The sequence below is a fragment of the Mesoplodon bidens genome, assembly GCF_964165515.1.
Source record: "Mesoplodon bidens genome assembly, contig: HAP1_SCAFFOLD_322, whole genome shotgun sequence".
In the NCBI taxonomy this organism is placed as follows: Eukaryota; Metazoa; Chordata; class Mammalia; order Artiodactyla; family Ziphiidae; genus Mesoplodon; species Mesoplodon bidens.
This window is the reverse complement of record NW_027671569.1, coordinates 74,660-100,999: the sequence shown is the minus strand read 5'-3', so window position 1 is coordinate 100,999 and position 26,340 is coordinate 74,660. Positions and strand designations below refer to the sequence as shown.

At 42.8% G+C, this 26,340-nt stretch overlaps 1 long non-coding RNA gene across 1 annotated transcript in view; it reads left to right on the top strand.

The window, feature by feature from the left end:
• Window positions 1-22,699, top strand: part of LOC308611246 — a 120,219-nt gene extending 97,520 nt beyond the window's left edge. The window contains exon 2 of the long non-coding RNA XR_014014806.1: window positions 22,590-22,699. This is a non-coding gene — a long non-coding RNA (uncharacterized lncRNA). The remainder of the gene's footprint in view (window positions 1-22,589) is intronic.
• The last annotated feature ends 3,641 nt before the right edge of the window (window positions 22,700-26,340 follow it).

The following is a 26,340-nucleotide window of genomic DNA, read 5'->3' as shown; positions in this document are numbered from 1 at the left end:
AGGTAAGACCTCACACCTGTTAGAATCGGCATCATCAGATAATCTACAAACAACAAACTCTGGGGAGGGTGTGGACAAAAGGAACCCTCTTCCGCTATTGGTGGGAATGTAAATTGATACAGTCACTATGGAGAACAGTATGGAGGTTCCTTTGAAAAACTAAAAACAGAATTACAATAGGATCCAGCAACCCCACTTCTGAGCATATACCCAGAGAAAACCATAAATCACAGAGACACATTCACCACAATGTTCATTGCAGCACTATTTACAATAGCCAGGTAATGGAAGCAACCTAAATGCCCACAGACAGACGAATGGATAAAGATGTGGTACATATATAAAATGGAATATTACTCAGCCATAAAAAGGAATGAAACTGAGTCATTTGTAGAGAAGTTGATGGATCTAGAGACTGTCATACAGAGTGAAGTAAGTCAGAAAGATGAAAACAAATATTGTATATTAATGCCTATATGTGGAACCTAGAAAAATGGGACAGATGAACTGGTTTGCAGGGCAGAAATAGAGACACAGAGGTAGAGAACAAACGTATCGACACAAAGTGGGGGAAGCCATGGGGTGGTGGTGGTGGGATGAGTTGGGAGATTGGGATTGACCTGTATACATGTCTATGCATAAAATAGATAACTAATAATAACCTAGTGTATAAAAAAAATAAACAAAATTAAATTTCAAAATTTTTAAAAATAAAATGTAAAAATAAAACAGAAAAAAATTTCTTCCATTCACACTGATGTATTTATGAGAATGAATTATTTCCATGCTTATATCTATAAATACATAAAAGAGGAATAAAATCTAACTTGAACCAAAAAAGAAAAAAAAAAAACTGAACCTAACAGTTATACAGAGGAAAACACTACCAAGGCACTTGCTCCAGTGGTAAACAATTCTGAAATTGGTCAGAGGTGGGGAATCATCTCCCATACAGCCAGCAGCCCCACCCGCCCACGCAAGGAGCATCCTTATTGCAAACCTGGGGGACCGTGACGATGCCTCTGTGAGTAAACGTGAGCTAAGCCCCAGGCCAGCTGCTGCTGAACTGTTCCCACCCTTCCCAGGTGAAACACCTGAATATGTACAAGGGCTTGAAAGCCTAGAGGAAGGGCCGTGGAGCCACACCAGCGACAGCACGCAGGCCACCTTGGTGCCTGCAGGTCAGCCAGGATGGTCCTGGCCACGGGCGCTCTTCTGGAAGCTTTCCATTGCCCTGCCTGAGATACCCCTCCTGTCCCGGCCCCCACTCCTATTCTTCCTTCCTCACCTCAGCCCGGAGAGATATTCCAGTGGAAGTTATGGGTGACACATCCTCTTCTTTACAGGTGGCAGCCTGGCAACGCCTGCAGAAATTCCAGCAGAGCCCCACTCACACCGGGCCACCCACAAAGCCGTGGACCCTCACACCCTCCCACCAGCACAGCCCCGAGACTGCTGACGGGGCAGAGAATATGGAGTCAGGCACAGCTGCAGGGGCTATTGCTGCCTGGAGTGCTGTTTATATTGACCTCAACCCAGGCACACCTGGGGAGGGCTTGCCGGCAGGGTCAGGCTGCCCAGGTCAGCTAATCCTCAGCCCTCAGGGAATCACATTGCAGAAAATGGACCTCGCTAAGACAGAATATTAGCCAAGGAAAAAAAGCACACAATGCCATTTGCTGCACCATAGATGAGTCTAGAGGTAATCACGGGACTTGGAGTACGTCAGAAAGTGAAAGACACATATCATATCATATCACTTATAGGTGTTACCTATAAATTGATACCAGGGCAGATATTTCCACGGAGAAGGGCAATCACAGATTCATTAAACAAACTTATGGTTCACCAAAGGAAAGGTGTGAGGATTGAATTCATTACGATATCGGGGTTAACAGACATATACAAAGACAGTTGACGTATATAATCACCAAAGACCTACGGAGTACCAAGAGAAGACTACTCAACATTCTGTCATAACGAACATGGGAAAAGGATCCCAGGAAGAACAGACATATGTATATGTGTAAAAGAACCACCTCTTGCACACCTACAACAAGCTAAACGTTGTACTCAAATTTGCTGTAATAAAAAATAAAAAATTAAATTAAAAACAGGAACAAGAATTAGTGAGAATAACTTGAGGGGCTTTCTCCTGGTACATTCCATTCTACGTTCCAATCTAGAATGCGACTTCCATTGAGGCTCTGCTGCCCTAGTAACCAGATTTGGTAAGGGAGAACTGCTGCCACCTTGTGGCCGTTTCACACAACAGCAGCTTTAATCCCAGCGCTAATGGTCAGTGGATATTCCAAATCATTACAGGCCTGTAAATGACACCTGCCCTGAAAAAAAATCCTGGGGTCATATATCGACCAAAAAATTCAAAACACGTCCATATTTCCAAACGACAGTTTCAAGAGGCATATTTCACGCACATTAGTGTTCTGCTTCTTTTGCTTTCTTTCTTTCTTTGTTAAAAAAACGGGAATGGAAAAAGGCAACCCTCAGAATGGGCGAAAACGTTCACAAACGAATCAATGGACAAAGGTTTAATCTCCAATATATATAAACAGCTCATGCACTTTAATATTAATAAAACAAACAACCCAATACAAAAATGGGCAGAAGATCTAAAGAGACGTTTCTTCAAAGAAGACACAGAGATGGCCAAGACGCACATGAAAAGCTGCTCAACATCACTAATTATTAGAGAAATGCAAATCAAAACTACAATGAGGTAAGACCTCACACCTGTGAGAATCGGCATCATCAGATAATCTACAAACAACAAACTCTGGGGAGGGTGTGGACAAAAGGAACCCTCTTCCGCTATTGGTGGGAATGTAAATTGATACAGTCACTATGGAGAACAGTATGGAGGTTCCTTTGAAAAACTAAAAACAGAATTACAATAGGATCCAGCAACCCCACTTCTGAGCATATACCCAGAGAAAACCATAAATCACAGAGACACATTCACCACAATGTTCATTGCAGCACTATTTACAATAGCCAGGTAATGGAAGCAACCTAAATGCCCACAGACAGACGAATGGATAAAGATGTGGTACATATATAAAATGGAATATTACTCAGCCATAAAAAGGAATGAAACTGAGTCATTTGTAGAGAAGTTGATGGATCTAGAGACTGTCATACAGAGTGAAGTAAGTCAGAAAGATGAAAACAAATATTGTATATTAATGCCTATATGTGGAACCTAGAAAAATGGGACAGATGAACTGGTTTGCAGGGCAGAAATAGAGACACAGAGGTAGAGAACAAACGTATCGACACAAAGTGGGGGAAGCCATGGGGTGGTGGTGGTGGGATGAGTTGGGAGATTGGGATTGACCTGTATACATGTCTATGCATAAAATAGATAACTAATAATAACCTAGTGTATAAAAAAATAAACAAAATTAAATTTCAAAATTTTTAAAAATAAAATGTAAAAATAAAACAGAATAAAAGTTCTTCCATTCACACTGATGTATTTATAAGAATGAATTATTTCCATGCTTATATCTATAAATACATAAAAGAGGAATAAAATCTAACTTGAATCAAAAAAGAAAAAAAAACTGAACCTAACAGTTATACAGAGGAAAACACTACCAAGGCACTTGCTCCAGTGGTAAACAATTCTGAAATTGGTCAGAGGAGGGGAATCATCTCCCATACAGCCAGCAGCCCCACCCGCCCACGCAAGGAGCGTCCTTATTGCAAAGCTGGGGGACCGTGCCGAGGCCTCTGTGAGTAAACGTGAGCTGAGCCCCAGGCCAGCTGCTGCTGAACTGTTCCCACCCTTCCCAGGTGAAACACCTGAATATGTACAAGGGCTTGAAAGCGTAGAGGAAGGGCCGTGGAGCCACACCAGCGACAGCACGCAGGCCACCTTGGTGCCTGCAGGTCAGCCAGGATGGTCCTGGCCACGGGCGCTCTTCTGGAAGCTTTCCATTGCCCTGCCTGAGATACCCCTCCTGTCCCGGCCCCCACTCCTATTCTTCCTTCCTCACCTCAGCCCGGAGAGATATTCCAGTGGAAGTTATGGGTGACACATCCTCTTCTTTACAGGTGGCAGCCTGGCAACTCCTGCAGAAAGTCCAGCAGAGCCCCACTCACACCGGGCCACCCACAACGCCGTGGACCCTCACACCCTCCCACCAGCACAGCCCCGAGACTGCTGACGGGGCAGAGAATATGGAGTCAGGCACAGCTGCAGGGGCTATTGCTGCCTGGAGTGCTGTTTATATTGACCTCAACCCAGGCACACCTGGGGAGGGCTTGCTGGCAGGGTCAGGCTGCCCAGGTCAGCTAATCCTCAGCCCTCAGGGAATCACATTGCAGAAAATGGACCTCGCTAAGACAAAATATTAGCCAAGGAAAAAAAGCACACAATGCCATTTGCTGCACCATAGATGAGTCTAGAGGTAATCACGGGACTTGGAGTAAGTCAGAAAGTGAAAGACACATATCATATCATATCACTTATAGGTGTTACCTATAAATTGATACCAGGGCAGATATTTCCACGGAGAAGGGCAATCACAGATTCATTAAACAAACTTATGGTTCACCAAAGGAAAGGTGTGAGGATTGAATTCATTACGATATTGGGGTTAACAGACATATACAAACACAGTTGACGTATATAATCACCAAAGACCTACGGAGTACCAAGAGAAGACTACTCAACATTCTGTCATAACGAACATGGGAAAAGGATCCCAGGAAGAACAGACATATGTATATGTGTAAAAGAACCACCTCTTGCACACCTACAACAAGCTAAACGTTGTACTCAAACTTGCTGTAATAAAAAATAAAAAATTAAATTAAAAACAGGAACAAAAATTAGTGAGAATAACTTGAGGGGCTTTCTCCTGGTACATTCCATTCTACGTTCCAATCTAGAATGCGACTTCCATTGAGGCTCTGCTGCCCTAGTAACCAGATTTGGTAAGGGAGAACTGCTGCCACCTTGTGGCCGTTTCACACAACAGCAGCTTTAATCCCAGCGCTAATGGTCAGTGGATATTCCAAATCATTACAGGCCTGTAAATGACACCTGCCCTGAAAACAAATCCTGGGGTCATATATCGACCAAAAAATTCAAAAGACGTCCATATTTCCAAACGACAGTTTCAAGAGGCATATTTCACGCACATTAGTGTTCTGCTTCTTTTGCTTTCTTTCTTTCTTTGTTAAAAAAACGGGAATGGAAAAAGGCAACACTCAGAATGGGCGAAAACGTTCACAAACGAATCAATGGACAAAGGTTTAATCTCCAATATATATAAACAGCTCATGCACCTTAATATTAATAAAACAAACAACCCAATACAAAAATGGGCAGAAGATCTAAAGAGACGTTTCTTCAAAGAAGACACAGAGATGGCCAAGACGCACATGAAAAGCTGCTCAACATCACTAATTATTAGAGAAATGCAAATCAAAACTACAATGAGGTAAGACCTCACACCTGTGAGAATCGGCATCATCAGATAATCTACAAACAACAAACTCTGGGGAGGGTGTGGACAAAAGGAACCCTCTTCTGCTATAGGTGGGAATGTAAATTGATACAGTCACTATGGAGAACAGTATGGAGGTTCCTTTGAAAAACTAAAAACAGAATTACAATAGGATCCAGCAACCCCACTTCTGGGCATATACCCAGAGAAAACCATAAATCACAGAGACACATTCACCACAATGTTCATTGCAGCACTATTTACAATAGCCAGGTAATGGAAGCAACCTAAATGCCCTCAGACAGACGAATGGATAAAGATGTGGTACATATATAAAATGGAATATTACTCATCCATAAAAAGGAATGAACCTGGGTCATTTGTAGAGAAGTTGATGGATCTAGAGACTGTCATACAGAGTGAAGTAAGTCAGAAAGATGAAAACAAATATTGTATATTAATGCCTATATGTGGAACCTAGAAAAATGCTACAGATGAACTGGTTTGCAGGGCAGAAATAGAGACACAGAGGTAGAGAACAAACGTATGGACACAAAGTGGGGGAAGCCATGGGGTGGTGGTGGTGGGATGAGTTGGGAGATTGGGATTGACCTGTATACATGTCTATGCATAAAATAGATAACTAATAATAACCTAGTGTATAAAAAAATAAACAAAATTAAATTTCAAAATTTTTAAAAATAAAATGTAAAAATAAAACAGAAAAAAATTTCTTCCATTCACACTGATGTATTTATGAGAATGAATTATTTCCATGCTTATATCTATAAATACATAAAAGAGGAATAAAATCTAACTTGAACCAAAAAAGAAAAAAAAAACTGAACCTAACAGTTATACAGAGGAAAACACTACCAAGGCACTTGCTCCAGTGGTAAACAATTCTGAAATTGGTCAGAGGTGGGGAATCATCTCCCATACAGCCAGCAGCCCCACCCGCCCACGCAAGGAGCATCCTTATTGCAAACCTGGGGGACCGTGCCGATGCCTCTGTGAGTAAACGTGAGCTGAGCCCCAGGCCAGCTGTTGCTGAACTGTTCCCACCCTTCCCAGGTGAAACACCTGAATATGTACAAGGGCTTGAAAGCCTAGAGGAAGGGCCGTGGAGCCACACCAGCGACAGCACGCAGGCCACCTTGGTGCCTGCAGGTCAGCCAGGATGGTCCTGGCCACGGGCGCTCTTCTGGAAGCTTTCCATTGCCCTGCCTGAGATACCCCTCCTGTCCCGGCCCCCACTCCTATTATTCCTTCCTCACCTCAGCCCGGAGAGATATTCCAGTGGAAGTTATGGGTGACACATCCTCTTCTTTACAGGTGGCAGCCTGGCAACTCCTGCAGAAATTCCAGCAGAGCCCCACTCACACCGGGCCACCCACAAAGCCGTGGACCCTCACACCCTCCCACCAGCACAGCCCCGAGACTGCTGACGGGGCAGAGAATATGGAGTCAGGCACAGCTGCAGGGGCTATTGCTGCCTGGAGTGCTGTTTATATTGACCTCAACCCAGGCACACCTGGGGAGGGCTTGCCGGCAGGGTCAGGCTGCCCAGGTCAGCTAATCCTCAGCCCTCAGGGAATCACATTGCAGAAAATGGACCTCGCTAAGACAGAATATTAGCCAAGGAAAAAAAGCACACAATGCCATTTGCTGCACCATAGATGAGTCTAGAGGTAATCACGGGACTTGGAGTAAGTCAGAAAGTGAAAGACACATATCATATCATATCACTTATAGGTGTTACCTATAAATTGATACCAGGGCAGATATTTCCACGGAGAAGGGCAATCACAGATTCATTAAACAAACTTATGGTTCACCAAAGGAAAGGTGTGAGGATTGAATTCATTATGATATTGGGGTTAACAGACATATACAAACACAGTTGACGTATATAATCACCAAAGACCTACGGAGTACCAAGAGAAGACTACTCAACATTCTGTCATAACGAACATGGGAAAAGGATCCCAGGAAGAACAGACATATGTATATGTGTAAAAGAACCACCTCTTGCACACGTACAACAAGCTAAACGTTGTACTCAAACTTGCTGTAATAAAAAATAAAAAATTAAATTAAAAACACGAACAAGAATTAGTGAGAATAACTTGAGGGGCTTTCTCCTGGTACATTCCATTCTACGTTCCAATCTAGAATGCGACTTCCATTGAGGCTCTGCTGCCCTAGTAACCAGATTTGGTAAGGGAGAACTGCTGCCACCTTGTGGCCGTTTCACACAACAGCAGCTTTAATCCCAGCGCTAATGGTCAGTGGATATTCCAAATCATTACAGGCCTGTAAATGACACCTGCCCTGAAAACAAATCCTGGGGTCATATATCGACCAAAAAATTCAAAACACGTCCATATTTCCAAACGACAGTTTCAAGAGGCATATTTCACGCACATTAGTGTTCTGCTTCATTTGCTTTCTTTCTTTCTTTGTTAAAAAAACGGGAATGGAAAAAGGCAACCCTCAGAAGGTGCGAAAACGGTCACAAACGAATCAATGGACAAAGGTTTAATCTCCAATATATATAAACAGCTCATGCACCTTAATATTAATAAAACAAACAACCCAATACAAAAATGGGCAGAAGATCTAAAGAGACGTTTCTTCAAAGAAGACACAGAGATGGCCAAGACGCACATAAAAAGCTGCTCAACATCACTAATTATTAGAGAAATGCAAATCAAAACTACAATGAGGTAAGACCTCACACCTGTTAGAATCGGAATCATCAGATAATCTACAAACAACAAACTCTGGGGAGGGTGTGGACAAAAGGAACCCTCTTCTGCTACTGGTGGGAATGTAAATTGATACAGTCACTATGGAGAACAGTATGGAGGTTCCTTTGAAAAACTAAAAACAGAATTACCATAGGATCCAGCAACCCCACTTCTGGGCATATACCCAGAGAAAACCATAAATCACAGAGACACATTCACCACAATGTTCATTGCAGCACTATTTACAATAGCCAGGTAATGGAAGCAACCTAAATGCCCACAGACAGACGAATGGATAAAGATGTGGTACATATATAAAATGGAATATTACTCAGCCATAAAAAGGAATGAAACTGAGTCATTTGTAGAGAAGTTGATGGATCTAGAGACTGTCATACAGAGTGAAGTAAGTCAGAAACATGAAAACAAATATTGTATATTAATGCCTATATGTGGAACCTAGAAAAATGCTACAGATAAACTGGTTTGCAGGGCAGAAATAGAGACACAGAGGTAGAGAACAAACGTATCGACACAAAGTGGGGGAAGCCATGGGGTGGTGGTGGTGGGATGAGTTCGGAGATTGGGATTGACCTGTATACATGTCTAAGCATAAAATAGATAACTAATAATAACCTAGTGTATAAAAAAATAAACAAAATTAAATTTCAAAATTTTTAAAAATAAAATGTAAAAATAAAACAGAAAAAAATTTCTTCCATTCACACTGATGTATTTATGAGAATGAATTATTTCCATGCTTATATCTATAAATACATAAAAGAGGAATAAAATCTAACTTGAACCAAAAAAGAAAAAAAAAACTGAACCTAACAGTTATACAGAGGAAAACACTACCAAGGCACTTGCTCCAGTGGTAAACAATTCTGAAATTGGTCAGAGGTGGGGAATCATCTCCCATACAGCCAGCAGCCCCACCCGCCCACGCAAGGAGCATCCTTATTGCAAACCTGGGGGACTGTGCCGATGCCTCTGTGAGTAAACGTGAGCTGAGCCCCAGGCCAGCTGCTGCTGAACTGTTCCCACCCTTCCCAGGTGAAACACCTGAATATGTACAAGGGCTTGAAAGCCTAGAGGTAGGGCCGTGGAGCCACACCAGCGACAGCCCGCAGGCCACCTTGGTGCCTGCAGGTCAGCCAGGATGGTCCTGGCCACGGGCGCTCTTCTGGAAGCTTTCCATTGCCCTGCCTGAGATACCCCTCCTGTCCCGGCCCCCACTCCTATTCTTCCTTCCTCACCTCAGCCCGGAGAGATATTCCAGTGGAAGTTATGGGTGACACATCCTCTTCTTTACAGGTGGCAGCCTGGCAACTCCTGCAGAAATTCCAGCAGAGCCCCACTCACACCGGGCCACCCACAAAGCCGTGGACCCTCACACCCTCACACCAGCACAGCCCCGAGACTGCTGACGGGGCAGAGAATATGGAGTCAGGCACAGCTGCAGGGGCTATTGCTGCCTGGAGTGCTGTTTATATTGACCTCAACCCAGGCACACCTGGGGAGGGCTTGCCGGCAGGGTCAGGCTGCCCAGGTCCGCTAATCCTCAGCCCTCAGGGAATCACATTGCAGAAAATGGACCTCGCTAAGACAGAATATTAGCCAAGGAAAAAAAGCACACAATGCCATTTGATGCACAATAGATGAGTCTAGAGGTAATCACGGGACTTGGAGTAAGTCAGAAAGTGAAAGACACATATCATATCATATCACTTATAGGTGTTACCTATAAATTGATACCAGGGCAGATATTTCCACGGAGAAGGGCAATCACAGATTCATTAAACAAACTTATGGTTCACCAAAGGAAAGGTGTGAGGATTGAATTCATTATGATATTGGGGTTAACAGACATATACAAACACAGTTGACGTATATAATCACCAAAGACCTACGGAGTACCAAGAGAAGACTACTCAACATTCTGTCATAACGAACATGGGAAAAGGATCCCAGGAAGAACAGACATATGTATATGTGTAAAAGAACCACCTCTTGCACACCTACAACAAGCTAAACGTTGTACTCAAACTTGCTGTAATAAAAAATAAAAAATTAGTTTAAAAACACGAACAAGAATTAGTGAGAATAACTTGAGGGGCTTTCTCCTGGTACATTCCATTCTACATTCCAATCTAGAATGCGACTTCCATTGAGGCTCTGCTGCCCTAGTAACCAGATTTGGTAAGGGAGAACTGCTGCCACCTTGTGGCCGTTTCACACAACAGCAGCTTTAATCCCAGCGCTAATGGTCAGTGGATATTCCAAATCATTACAGGCCTGTAAATGACACCTGCCCTGAAAACAAATCCTGGGGTCATATATCGACCAAAAAATTCAAAAGACGTCCATATTTCCAAACGACAGTTTCAAGAGGCATATTTCACGCACATTAGTGTTCTGCTTCTTTTGCTTTCTTTCTTTCTTTGTTAAAAAAACGGGAATGGAAAAAGGCAACCCTCAGAATGGGCGAAAACGTTCACAAACGAATCAATGGACAAAGGTTTAATCTCCAATATATATAAACAGCGCATGCACCTTAATATTAATAAAACAAACAACCCAATACAAAAATGGGCAGAAGATCTAAATAGACGTTTCTTCAAAGAAGACACAGAGATGGCCAAGACGCACATGAAAAGCTGCTCAACATCACTAATTATTAGAGAAATGCAAATCAAAACTACAATGAGGTAAGACCTCACACCTGTTAGAATCGGCATCATCAGATAATCTACAAACAACAAATTCTGGGGAGGGTGTGGACAAAAGGAACCCTCTTCCGCTATTTGTGGGAATGTAAATTGATACAGTCACTATGGAGAACAGTATGGAGGTTCCTTTAAAAAACTAAAAAGAGAATTACCATAGGATCCAGCAATCCCACTTCTGGGCATATACCCAGAGAAAACCATAAATCACAGAGACACATTCACCACAATGTTCATTGCAGCACTATTTACAATAGCCAGGTAATGGAAGCAACCTAAATGCCCACAGACAGACGAATGGATAAAGATGTGGTACATATATAAAATGGAATATTACTCAGCCATAAAAAGGAATGAAACTGAGTCATTTGTAGAGAAGTTGATGGATCTAGAGACTGTCATACAGAGTGAAGTAAGTCAGAAAGAGAAAAACAAATATTGTATATTAATGCCTATATGTGGAACCTAGAAAAATGCTACAGATGAACTGGTTTGCAGGGCAGAAATAGAGACACAGAGGTAGAGAACAAACATATCGACACAAAGTTGGGAAGCCATGGGGTGGTGGTGGTGGGATGAGTTGGGAGATTGGGATTGACCTGTATACATGTCTATGCATAAAATAGATAACTAATAATAACCTAGTGTATAAAAAAATAAACAAAATTAAATTTCAAAATTTTTAAAAATAAAATGTAAAAATAAAACAGAAAAAAAGTTCTTCCATTCACACTGATGTATTTATGAGAATGAATTATTTCCATGCTTATATCTATAAATACATAAAAGAGGAATAAAATCTAACTTGAACCAAAAAAGAAAAAAAAAACTGAACCTAACAGTTATACAGAGGAAAACACTACCAAGGCACTTGCTCCAGTGGTAAACAATTCTGAAATTGGTCAGAGGTGGGGAATCATCTCCCATACAGCCAGCAGCCCCACCCGCCCACGCAAGGAGCATCCTTATTGCAAACCTGGGGGACCGTGCCGAGGCCTCTGTGAGTAAACGTGAGCTGAGCCCCAGGCCAGCTGCTGCTGAACTGTTCCCACCCTTCCCAGGTGAAACACCTGAATATGTACAAGGGCTTTAAAGCCTAGAGGAAGGGCCGTGGAGCCACACCAGCGACAGCACGCAGGCCAACTTGGTGCCTGCAGGTCAGCCAGGATGGTCCTGGGCACGGGCGCTCTTCTGGAAGCTTTCCATTGCCCTGCCTGAGATACCCCTCCTGTCCCGGCCCCCACTCCTTTTTTTCCTTACTCACCTCAGCCCGGAGAGATATTCCAGTGGAAGTTATGGGTGACACATCGTGTTCTTACAGGTGGCAGCCTGGCAACTCCTGCAGAAAGTCCAGCAGAGACCCACTCACACCGGGCCACCCAGAAAGCCGTGGAGCCTCACACCCTCCCACCAGCACAGCCCCGAGACTGCTGACGGGGCAGAGAATATGGAGTCAGGCACAGCTGCAGGGGCTATTGCTGCCTGGAGTGCTGTTTATATTGACCTCAACCCAGGCACACCTGGGGAGGGCTTGCCGGCAGGGTCAGGCTGCCCAGGTCAGCTAATCCTCAGCCCACAGGGAATCACATTGCAGAAAATGGACCTCGCTAAGACAGAATATTCGCCAAGGAAAAAAAAGGACACAGTGCCATTTGCAGCACCGTAGATGAGTCTAGAGGTAATCACGTGACTTGTAGTAAGTCAGAAAGTGAAAGACACATATCATATCATATCCCTTATAGGTGTTACCTAGAAATTGATACCAGGGCAGATATTTCCACGGAGAAGGGCAATCACAGATTCATTAAACAAACGTATGGATCACCAAAGGAAAGGTGTGAGGATTGAATTCATTACGATATTGGGGTTAACAGACATATACAAACACAGTAGACGTATATAATCACCAAAGACCTACGGAGTACCAAGAGAAGACTACTCAACATTCTGTAATAACGTACATGGGAAAAGGATCCCAGGAAGAACAGACATATGTATATGTGTAAAAGAACCACCTCTTGCACACCTACAACAAGCTAAACGTTGTACTCAAACTTGCTGTAATAAAAAATAAAAAATTAAATTAAAAACACGAACAAGAAGTAGTGAGACAAACTTGAGGGGCTTTCTCCTGGCACATTCTGTTCTACATTCCAATCTAGAACGCGACTTCCATTGAGGCTCTGCTGCCCTAGTAACCAGATTTGGTAAGGGAGAACTGCTGCCACCTTGTGGCCGTTTCACACAACAGCAGCTTTAATCCCAGCGCTAATGGTCAGTGGATATTCCAAATCATTACAGGCCTGTAAATGACACCTGCCCTGAAAACAAATCCTGGGGTCATATATCGACCAAAAAATTCAAAAGACGTCCATATTTCCAAACGACAGTTTCAAGAGGCATATTTCACGCACATTAGTGTTCTGCTTCTTTTGATTTCTTTCTTTCTTTGTTAAAAAAACGGGAATGGAAAAAGGCAACCCTCAGAATGGGCGAAAACGTTCACAAACGAATCAATGGACAAAGGTTTAATCTCCAATATATATAAACAGCTCATGCAGCTTAATATTAATAAAACAAACAACCCAATACAAAAATGGGCAGAAGATCTAAATAGACGTTTCTTCAAAGAAGACACAGAGATGGCCAAGACGCACATGAAAAGCTGCTCAACATCACTAAATATTAGAGAAATGCAAATCAAAACTACAATGAGGTACGACCTCACACCTGTTAGAATCGGCATCATCAGATAATCTACAAACAACAAATTCTGGGGAGGGTGTGGACAAAAGGAACCCTCTTCCGCTATTGGTGGGAATGTAAATTGATACAGTCACTATGGTGAACAGTATGGAGGTTCCATTAAAAAACTAAAAAGAGAATTACCATAGGATCCAGCAATCCCACTTCTGGGCATATACCCAGAGAAAACCATAAATCACAAAGACACATTCACACAATATTCATTGCAGCACTATTTACAATAGCCAGGTAATGGAAGCAACCTAAATGGCCACAGACAGACGAATGGATAAAGATGTGGTACATATATAAAATGGAATATTACTCAGCCATAAAAAGGAATGAAACTGGGTCATTTGTAGAGAAGTTGATGGATCTAGAGACTGTCATACAGAGTGAAGTAAGTCAGAAAGAGAAAAACAAATATTGTATATTAATGCCTATATGTGGAACCTAGAAAAATGCTACAGATGAACTGGTTTGCAGGGCAGAAATAGAGACACAGAGGTAGAGAACAAACATATCGACACAAAGTGGGGGAAGCCATGGGGTGGTGGTGGTGGGATGAGTTGGGAGATTGGGATTGACCTGTATACATGTCTATGCATAAAATAGATAACTAATAATCTAGTGTATAAAAAAATAAACAAAATTAAATTTCAAAATTTTTAAAAATAAAATGTAAAAATAAAACAGAAAAAAAGTTCTTCCATTCACACTGATGTATTTATAAGAATGAATTATTTCCATGCTTATATCTATAAATACATAAAAGAGGAATAAAATCTAACTTGAACCAAAAAAGAAAAAAAAAACTGAACCTAACAGTTATACAGAGGAAAACACTACCAAGGCACTTGCTCCAGTGGTAAACAATTCTGAAATTGGTCAGAGGTGGGGAATCATCTCCCATACAGCCAGCAGCCCCACCCACCCACGCAAGGAGCATCCTTATTGCAAAGCTGGGGGACCGTGCGGAGGCCTCTGTGAGTAAACGTGAGCTAAGCCCCAGGCCAGCTGCTGCTGAACTGTTCCCACCCTTCCCAGGTGAAACACCTGAATATGTACAAGGGCTTGAAAGCCTAGAGGAAGGGCCGTGGAGCCACACCAGCGAATGCACGCAGGCCAACTTGGTGCCTGCAGGTCAGCCAGGATGGTCCTGGCCACGGGCGCTCTTCTGGAAGCTTTCCATTGCCCTGCCTGAGATACCCCTCCTGTCCCGGCCCCCACTCCTTTTTTTCCTTAGTCACCTCAGCCGGGAGAGATATTCCAGTGGAAGTTATGGGTGACACATCTTCTTCTTTACAGGTGGCAGCCTGGCAACTCCTGCAGAAAGTCCAGCAGAGCCCCACTCACACCGGGCCACCCACAAAGCCGTGGACCCTCACACCCTCACACCAGCACAGCCCCGAGACTGCTGACGGGGCAGAGAATATGGAGTCAGGCACAGCTGCAGGGGCTATTGCTGCCTGGAGTGCTGTTTATATTGACCTCAACCCAGGCACACCTGGGGAGCGCTTGCCGGCAGGGTCAGGCTGCCCAGGTCAGCTAATCCTCAGCCCTCAGGGAATCACATTGCAGAAAATGGACCTCGCTAAAACAGAATATTCGCCAAGGGAAAAAAGGACACAATGCCATTTGCAGCACCGTAGATGAGTCTAGAGTTAATCACGTGACTTGGAGTAAGTCAGAAAGTGAAAGACACATATCATATCATATCACTTATAGGTGTTACCTATAAATTGATACCAGGGCAGATATTTCCTCGGAGAAGGGCAATCACAGATTCATTAAACAAACTTATGGTTCACCAAACGAAAGGTGTGAGGATTGAATTCATTACGATATTGGGGTTAACAGACATATACAAACACAGTAGACGTATATAATCACCAAAGACCTACAGAGTACCAAGAGAAGACTACTCAACATTCTGTCATAACCTACATTGGAAAAGGATCCCAGGAAGAACAGACATATTTATATGTGTAAAAGAACCACCTCTTGCACACCTACAACAAGCTAAACGTTGTACTCAAACTTGCTGTAACAAAAAATAAAAAATTAAATTAAAAACACGAACAAGAAGTAGTGAGACAAACTTGAGGGGCTTTCTCCTGGCACATTCCGTTCTACATTCCAATCTAGAACGCGACTTCCATTGAGGCTCTGTTGCCCTAGTAACCAGATGTGTTAAGGGAGAACTGCTGCCACCTAGTGGCCGTTTCACACAACAGCAGCTTTAATCCCAGTGCTAATGGTCAGTTGATATTCAAAATCATTGCAGGCCTGTAAATGACACCTGCCCTGAAAACAAATCCTGGGGCCACATATCGACCAAAAAATTTAAAGGACGTCCATATTTCAAAACGACCGTTTCAAAAGGCATATTTTATGCACATTAGTGTTCTGCTTCTTTTTCTTTCTTTCTTTTTTGTTTAAAAACACGGGAATGGAAAAAGGCATCCCTCAGAAGGGGCGAAAATAGTTGCAAACGAATCAATGGACAAAGGTTTAATCTCCAATATATATAAACAGCTCATGCAGCTTAATATTAAAAAAACAAACAACCCAATACAAAAATGGGCAGAAGATCTAAAGATACGTTTCTTCAAAGAAGACACAGAGATGGCCAAGACGCACATGAAAAGCTGCTCAACAGCACTAATTATTAGAGAAATGCAAATCAAAACTACAATAAGGTATCACCTCACACTGTTAGAATCGGCATCATCAGAAAATCTACAAACAACAAATTCTGGGGAGCGTGTGGACAAAAGGAGCCCTCTTCCACTATTGGTGGGAATGCAAATTGATACAGTCACTATGGAGAACAGTGTGGAGTTTCGTTAAAAAAAACTGGCAATAGAATTACCATCTGATCCAGCAATCCCACTTCTGGGCATATACCCAAAGAAAACCATAAATCAAATAGGCACGTTCACCAAAATGTTCATTGCAGCACTATTTACAATAGCCAGGTAATGGAAGCAAACTAAATGCCCACAGACAGATGAATGGATAAAGATGTGGTACATGTATAAAATGGAATATTACTCAGCCATAAAAAGGAATGAAACTGGGTCATTTGTAGAGACATCGATGGATCTAGAGACTGTCATACAGAATGAAGTAAGTCAGAAAGAGGAAAACAAATATTGTATATTAATGCATATATGTGGAACCTAAAAGCTGGTACAGATGAACTGGTTTGCAGGGAAGAAATAGAGACAGCGGTAGAGAACAAACGTATGGACACCAAGTGTGGGAAGCCATGGTGTGGTGGTGGTGGGATGAGTTGGGAGATTGGGATTGACCTGCATACATGTATATGCATAAAATACATAACGAATAATAACCTGCTGTATTAAAAAAATAAATAAAATTAAATTTCAAAGTTTTAAAAAAGAAAATTTAAAAATAATACAGAAAAAAGTTCTTCCCTTCACACAGATGTATTTATAGGAATGAATTATTTCCATGCTTATATCTATAAATACATAAAAGAGGAATAAAATCTAACTTGAACCATAAAAGAAAAAAAAAACCTGAACCCACCAGTTATACAGAGGAAAACCCTATCAGGGCACTTGCTCCAGCGGTAAACAATTCTGAAATTGGTCAGAGGTGGGGAATCTTCTCCCATACAGCCAGCAAACCACACCCCACGCAAGGAGCGTCCTCATTGCAAAGCTGGGGGATCGTGCAGAGGCATCTCTGAATAAAGGTGAGCTGAGCCCCAGGCCAGCTGCTGCTGAACTGTTCCCACCCTTCCCAGGTAAAACACCTGAATATGTACAAGGGCTTGAAAGACTAGAGGAAGGGCCGTGGAGCCACACCAGTGACAGCACGCAGGCCAACTTGGTGCCTGCAGGCCAGCCAGGGTGGTCCTGCCTCCGGGCGCTCTTCTGGAAGCTTTCCTTTGTCCTGCCTGAGATACCCCACCTGTCCCGGCCCCCACTGCTTTTTTCCTTCCTCACCTCTGTCCGGAGAGAAATTCCAGCGGAAGGTATGGGTGACACATCCTCTTCTTTACAGGTGGCAGCCTGGCAACTCCTGCAGAAAGGCCAGCAGAACCCCACTCACACCGGGCCACCAACAAACCTGGCGCCCCTCATTCCCGCCCACCAGCACAGCCCCGAGACTGCTGACGGTGCAGAGAATATGGAGTCAGGCAGAGGTTCACGGGCTATTGCTGCTTGGAGCGCTGTTTATATTGACCTCAACCAGGCACACCTGGGGTGGGCCGGGTGGCAGGGTAAGGCTGCCCAGGTCAGCTAATCCACAACACTCAGGGAATCACATTGTTGAAAATGGACCTCGCTAAGGCAGAAGAGAAGCCAATGAAAAAAAGAACACAATGTCATTTGCACCACCGTAGATGAGTCTAGAGGTAATCACGTGACTTGTAGTAAGTCAGAAAGTGAAAGACACATATCATATCATATCACTTATAGGTGTTACCTAAAAATGGATACCAGGGCAGATATTTCCACCGAGAAGGGCAATCAGAGATTCATTAAACAAACTTATGGTTCACCAATGGAAAGGTGTGAGGATTGGTTTCATTACGATATCGGGGTTAACAGACTTATACAAACACAGGTGACATATAATCACCAAAGACCTATGGAATACCAATAGACTACTCAACATTCTGTCATAACGTACATGGGAAAAGGATCCCAGGAAAAACAGACATCTGTATATGTGTAAAAGAACCACATCTTCCACACCTACAACAAGCCAAACATTGTAATCAAACTTGCTGTAATAAAAAATAAAAATTAAATTAAAAACACGAATAAGAAGTAGGGAGACAAACTTGAGGGGCTTTCTCCTGGCACATTCCATTCTAAATTCCAATCTAGAACACGACTTCCATTGAGGCTCTGTTGCCCTTTTAACCAGAATTGGTAAGGGAGCACTGCTGCCACCTTGTGGCCGTTTCACACAACAGCAGCTTTAATCCCAGCGCTAATTGTCAGTTGATATTCAAAATCATTGCAGGCCTGTAAATGACACCTGCCCTGAAAACAAATCCTGGGCTCACATATAGACCAAAAAATTCAAAGGACGTCCATATTTCAAAAGGACCGTTTCAAAAGGCATATTTTATGCACATTAGTTTTCTGCTTCTTTTTCTTTCTTTCTTTTTTGGTTAAAAAAACGGGAATGGAAAAAGGCATCCCTCAGAAGGGGCGAAAATAGTTGCAAACGAATCAATGGACAAAGGTTTAATCTCGAATATTTATAAACAGCTCATGCAGCTTAATATTAAAAAAACAAACAACCCAATACAAAAATGGGCAGAAGATCTAAAGATACGTTTCTTCAAAGAAGACACAGAGATGGCCAAGACGCACATGAAAAGCTGCTCAACAGCACTAATTATTAGAGAAATGCAAATCAAAACTACAATGAGGTATCACCTCACACTGTTAGAATCGGCATCATCAGAAAATCTACAAACAACAAATTCTGGGGAGCGTGTGGACAAAAGGAGCCCTCTTCCACTATTGGTGGGAATGCAAATTGATACAGTCACTATGGAGAACAGTGTGGAGTTTCGTTAAAAAAACTGGCAATAGAATTACCATCTGATCCAGCAATCCCACTTCTGGGCATATACCCAAAGAAAACCATAAATCAAATAGGCACATTCACCAAAATGTTCATTGCAGCACTATTTACAATAGCCAGGTAATGGAAGCAAACTAAATGCCCACAGACAGATGAATGGATAAAGATGTGGTACATGTATAAAATGGAATATTACTCAGCCATAAAAAGGAATGAAACTGGGTCATTTGTAGAGACATCGATGGATCTAGAGACTGTCATACAGAATGAAGTAAGTCAGAAAGAGGAAAACAAATATTGTATATTAATGCATATATGTGGAACCTAAAAACTGGTACAGATGAACTGGTTTGCAGGGAAGAAATAGAGACAGCGGTAGAGAACAAACGTATGGACACCAAGTGTGGGAAGCCATGGTGTGGTGGTGGTGGGATGAGTTGGGAGATTGGGATTGACCTGCATACATGTATATGCATAAAATACATAACGAATAATAACCTGCTGTATTAAAAAAATAAATAAAATTAAATTTCAAAGTTTTAAAAAAGAAAATTTAAAAATAATACAGAAAAAAGTTCTTCCCTTCACACAGATGTATTTATAGGAATGAATTATTTCCATGCTTATATCTATAAATACATAAAAGAGGAATAAAATCTAACTTGAACCATAAAAGAAAAAAAAAAACCTGAACCCACCAGTTATACAGAGGAAAACCCTATCAGGGCACTTGCTCCAGCGGTAAACAATTCTGAAATTGGTCAGAGGTGGGGAATCTTCTCCCATACAGCCAGCAAACCACACCCCACGCAAGGAGCGTCCTCATTGCAAAGCTGGGGGATCGTGCAGAGGCATCTCTGAATAAAGGTGAGCTGAGCCCCAGGCCAGCTGCTGCTGAACTGTTCCCACCCTTCCCAGGTAAAACACCTGAATATGTACAAGGGCTTGAAAGACTAGAGGAAGGGCCGTGGAGCCACACCAGTGACAGCACGCAGGCCAACTTGGTGCCTGCAGGCCAGCCAGGGTGGTCCTGCCTCCGGGCGCTCTTCTGGAAGCTTTCCTTTGTCCTGCCTGAGATACCCCACCTGTCCCGGCCCCCACTGCTTTTTTCCTTCCTCACCTCTGTCCGGAGAGAAATTCCAGCGGAAGGTATGGGTGACACAACCTCTTCTTTACAGGTGGCAGCCTGGCAACTCCTGCAGAAAGGCCAGCAGAACCCCACTCACACCGGGCCACCAACAAACCTGTCGCCCCTCATTCCCGCCCACCAGCACAGCCCCGAGACTGCTGACGGTGCAGAGAATATGGAGTCAGGCAGAGGTTCACGGGCTATTGCTGCTTGGAGCGCTGTTTATATTGACCTCAACCAGGCACACCTGGGGTGGGCCGGGTGGCAGGGTAAGGCTGCCCAGGTCAGCTAATCCACAACACTCAGGGAATCACATTGTTGAAAATGGACCTCGCTAAGGCAGAAGAGAAGCCAATGAAAAAAAGAACACAATGTCATTTGCACCACCGTAGATGAGTCTAGAGGTAATCACGTGACTTGTAGTAAGTCAGAAAGTGAAAGACACATATCATATCATATCACTTATAGGTGTTACCTAAAAATGGATACCAGGGCAGATATTTCCACCGAGAAGGGCAATCAGAGATTCATTAAACAAACTTATGGTTCACCAATGGAAAGGTGTGAGGATTGGTTTCATTACGATATCGGGGTTAACAGACTTATACAAACACAGGTGACATATAATCACCAAACACCTATGGAATACCAAAAGACTACTCAACATTCTGTCATAACGTACATGGGAAAAGGATCCCAGGAAAAACAGACATCTGTATATGTGTAAAAGAACCACATCTTCCACACCTACAACAAGCCAAACATTGTAATCAAACTTGCTGTAATAAAAAATAAAAATTAAATTAAAAACACGAATAAGAAGTAGGGAGACAAACTTGAGGGGCTTTCTCCTGGCACATTCCATTCTAAATTCCAATCTAGAACACGACTTCCATTGAGGCTCTGTTGCCCTTTTAACCAGAATTGGTAAGGGAGCACTGCTGCCACCTTGTGGCCGTTTCACACAACAGCAGCTTTAATCCCAGCGCTAATGGTCAGTTGATATTCAAAATCATTGCAGGCCTGTAAATGACACCTGCCCTGAAAACAAATCCTGGGCTCACATATAGACCAAAAAATTCAAAGGACGTCCATATTTCAAAAGGACCGTTTCAAAAGGCATATTTTATGCACATTAGTTTTCTGCTTCTTTTTCTTTCTTTCTTTTTTGGTTAAAAAAACGGGAATGGAAAAAGGCATCCCTCAAAAGGGGCGAAAATAGTTTCAAACGAATCAATGGACAAAGGTTTAATCTCGAATATTTATAAACAGCTCATGCAGCTTAATATTAAAAAAACAAACAACCCAATACAAAAATGGGCAGAAGATCTAAAGATACGTTTCTTCAAAGAAGACACAGAGACGGCCAAGACGCACATGAAAAGCTGCTCAACAGCACTAATTATTAGAGAAATGCAAATCAAAACTACAATTAGGTATCACCTCACACTGTTAGAATCGGCATCATCAGAAAATCTACAAACAACAAATTCTGGGGAGCGTGTGGACAAAAGGAGCCCTCTTCCACTATTGGTGGGAATGCAAATTGATACAGTCACTATGGAGAACAGTGTGGAGTTTCGTTAAAAAAAACTGGCAATAGAATTACCATCTGATCCAGCAATCCCACTTCTGGGCATATACCCAAAGAAAACCATAAATCAAATAGGCACATTCACCAAAATGTTCATTGCAGCACTATTTACAATAGCCAGGTAATGGAAGCAAACTAAATGCCCACAGACAGATGAATGGATAAAGATGTGGTACATGTATAAAATGGAATATTACTCAGCCATAAAAAGGAATGAAACTGGGTCATTTGTAGAGACATCGATGGATCTAGAGACTGTCATACAGAATGAAGTAAGTCAGAAAGAGGAAAACAAATATTGTATATTAATGCATATATGTGGAACCTAAAAACTGGTACAGATGAACTGGTTTGCAGGGAAGAAATAGAGACAGCGGTAGAGAACAAACGTATGGACACCAAGTGTGGGAAGCCATGGTGTGGTGGTGGTGGGATGAGTTGGGAGATTGGGATTGACCTGCATACATGTATATGCATAAAATACATAACGAATAATAACCTGCTGTATTAAAAAAATAAATAAAATTAAATTTCAAAGTTTTAAAAAAGAAAATTTAAAAATAATACAGAAAAAAGTTCTTCCCTTCACACAGATGTATTTATAGGAATGAATTATTTCCATGCATATATCTATAAATACATAAAAGAGGAATAAAATCTAACTTGAACCATAAAAGAAAAAAAAACCTGAACCCACCAGTTATACAGAGGAAAACCCTATCAGGGCACTTGCTCCAGCGGTAAACAATTCTGAAATTGGTCAGAGGTGGGGAATCTTCTCCCATACAGCCAGCAAACCACACCCCACGCAAGGAGCGTCCTCATTGCAAAGCTGGGGGATCGTGCAGAGGCATCTCTGAATAAAGGTGAGCTGAGCCCCAGGCCAGCTGCTGCTGAACTGTTCCCACCCTTCCCAGGTAAAACACCTGAATATGTACAAGGGCTTGAAAGACTAGAGGAAGGGCCGTGGAGCCACACCAGTGACAGCACGCAGGCCAACTTGGTGCCTGCAGGCCAGCCAGGGTGGTCCTGCCCCTGGGCGCTCTTCTGGAAGCTTTCCATTGTCCTGCCTGAGATACCCCACCTGTCCCGGCACCCACTGCTTTTTTCCTTCCACACCTCTGTCCGGAGAGAAATTCCAGCGGAAGGTATGGGTGACACATCCTCTTCTTTACAGGTGGCAGCCTGGCAACTCCTGCAGAAAGGCCAGCAGAACCCACTCACACCGGGCCACCAACAAAGCTGTGGCCCCTCATTCCCTCCCACCAGCACAGCCCCGAGACTGCTGACGGGGCAGAGAATATGGAGTCACGCAGAGCTTCACGGGCTATTGCTGCTTGGAGCGCTGTTTATATTGACCTCAACCAGGCACACCTTGGGAGGGCCGGGCGGCAGGGTAAGGCTGCCCAGGTCAGCTAATCCACAACACTCAGGGAATCACATTGTTGAAAATGGACCTCGCTAAGGCAGAAGAGAAGCCAAGGAAAAACAGAACACAATGCCATTTGCAGCACCGTAGATGAGTCTAGAGGTAATCACGTGACTTGTAGTAAGTCAGAAAGTGAAAGACACATATCATATCATATCACTTATAGGTGTTACCTAAAAATGGATACCAGGGCAGATATTTCCACCAAGAAGGGCAATCAGAGATTCATTAAACAAACTTATGGTTCACCAATGGAAAGGTGTGAGGATTGGTTTCATTAAGATATCGGGGTTAACAGACTTATACAAACACAGGTGACATATATAATCACCAAAGACCTACGGAATACCAAAAGACTACTCAACGTTCTGTCATAACGTACATGGGAAAAGGATCCCAGGAAAAACAGACATCTGTATATGTGTAAAAGAACCACATCTTCCACACTTCCAACAAGCCAAACATTGTAATCAAACTTGCTGTAATAAAAAATAATAATTAAATTAAAAACACGAACAAGAAGTAGGGAGACAAACTTGAGGGGCTTTCTCCTGGCACATTCCATTCTAAATTCCAATCTAGAACACGACTTCCATTGAGGCTCTGTTGCCCTAGTAACCAGAATTGGTAAGGGAGCACTGCTGCCACCTTGTGGCCGTTTCACACAACAGCAGCTTTAATCCCAGCACTAATGGTCAGTTGATATTCAAAATCCTTGCAGGCCTGTAAATGACACCTGCCCTGAAAACAAATCCTGGGGTCACATATAGACCAAAAAATTCAAAGGACGTCCATATTTCAAAAGGACCGTTTCAAAAGGCATATTTTATGCACATTAGTTTTCTGCTTCTTTTTCTTTCTTTCTTTTTTGGTTAAAAAAACGGGAAAGGAAAAAGGCATCCCTCAGAAGGGGCGAAAATAGTTGCAAACGAATCAATGGACAAAGGTTTAATCTCGAATATTTATAAACAGCTCATGCAGCTTAATATTAAAAAAACAAACAACCCAATACAAAAATGGGCAGAAGATCTAAAGATACGTTTCTTCAAAGAAGACACAGAGATGGCCAAGACGCACATGAAAAGCTGCTCAACAGCACTAATTATTAGAGAAATGCAAATCAAAACTACAATTAGGTATCACCTCACACTGTTAGAATCGGCATCATCAGAAAATCTACAAACAACAAATTCTGGGGAGCGTGTGGACAAAAGGAGCCCTCTTCCACTATTGGTGGGAATGTAAATTGATACAGTCACTATGGAGAACAGTGTGGAGTTTCGTTAAAAAAAACTGGAAATAGAATTACCATCTGATCCAGCAATCCCACTTCTGGGCATATACCCAAAGAAAACAATAAATCAAAAAGGCACATTCACCAAAATGTTCATTGCAGCACTATTTACAATAGCCAGGTAATGGAAGCAACCTAAATGCCCACAGACAGATGAATGGATAAAGATGTGGTACATGTATAAAATGGAATATTACTCAGCCATATAAAGGAATGAAACTGGGTCATTTGTAGAGACATCGATGGATCTAGAGACTGTCATACAGAATGAAGTAAGTCAGAAAGAGGAAAACAAATATTGTATATTAATGCATATATGTGGAACCTAAAAACTGGTACAGATGAACTGGTTTGCAGGGAAGAAATAGAGACAGAGGTAGAGAACAAACGTATGGACACCACGTGTGGGAAGCCATGGTGTGGTGGTGGTGGGATGAGTTGGGAGATTGGGATTGACCTGCATACATGTATATGCATGAAATACATAACTAATAATAACCTGCTGTATAAAAAAATAAATAAAATTAAATTTCAAAATTTTAGAAAAGAAAATTTAAAAATAATACAGAAAAATGTTCTTCCCTTCACACAGATGTATTTATAGGAATGAATTATTTCCATGCTTATATCTATAAATACATATAAGAGGAATAAAATCTAACTTGAACCATAAAAGAAAAAAAAAACCTGAACCCACCAGTTATACAGAGGAAAACCCTATCAGGGCACTTGCTCCAGCGGTAAACAATTCTGAAATTGGTCAGAGGTGGGGAATCTTCTCCCATACAGCCAGCAAACCACACCCCACGCAAGGAGCGTCCTCATTGCAAAGCTGGGGGATCGTGCAGAGGCATCTCTGAATAAAGGTGAGCTGAGCCCCAGGCCAGCTGCTGCTGAACTGTTCCCACCCTTCCCAGGTAAAACACCTGAATATGTACAAGGGCTTGAAAGACTAGAGGAAGGGCCGTGGAGCCACACCAGTGACAGCACGCAGGCCAACTTGGTGCCTGCAGGCCAGCCAGGGTGGTCCTGCATCCGGGCGCTCTTCTGGAAGCTTTCCATTGTCCTGCCTGAGATACCCCACCTGTCCCGGCACCCACTGCTTTTTTCCTTCCTCACCTCTGTCCGGAGAGAAATTCCAGCTGAAGGTATGGGTGACACATCCTCTTCTTTACAGGTGGCAGCCTGGCAACTCCTGCAGAAAGGCCAGCAGAACCCCACTCACACCGGGCCACCAACAAACCTGTCGCCCCTCATTCCCGCCCACCAGCACAGCCCCGAGACTGCTGACGGTGCAGAGAATATGGAGTCAGGCCGAGGTTCACGGGCTATTGCTGCTTGGAGCGCTGTTTATATTGACCTCAACCAGGCACACCTGGGGAGGGCCGGGCGGCAGGGTAAGGCTGCCCAGGTCAGCTAATCCACAACACTCAGGGAATCACATTGTTGAAAATGGACCTCGCTAAGGCAGAAGAGAAGCCAATGAAAAGAAGAACACAATGTCATTTGCACCACCGTAGATGAGTCTAGAGGTAATCACGTGACTTGTAGTAAGTCAGAAAGTGAAAGACACATATCATATCATATCACTTATAGGTGTTACC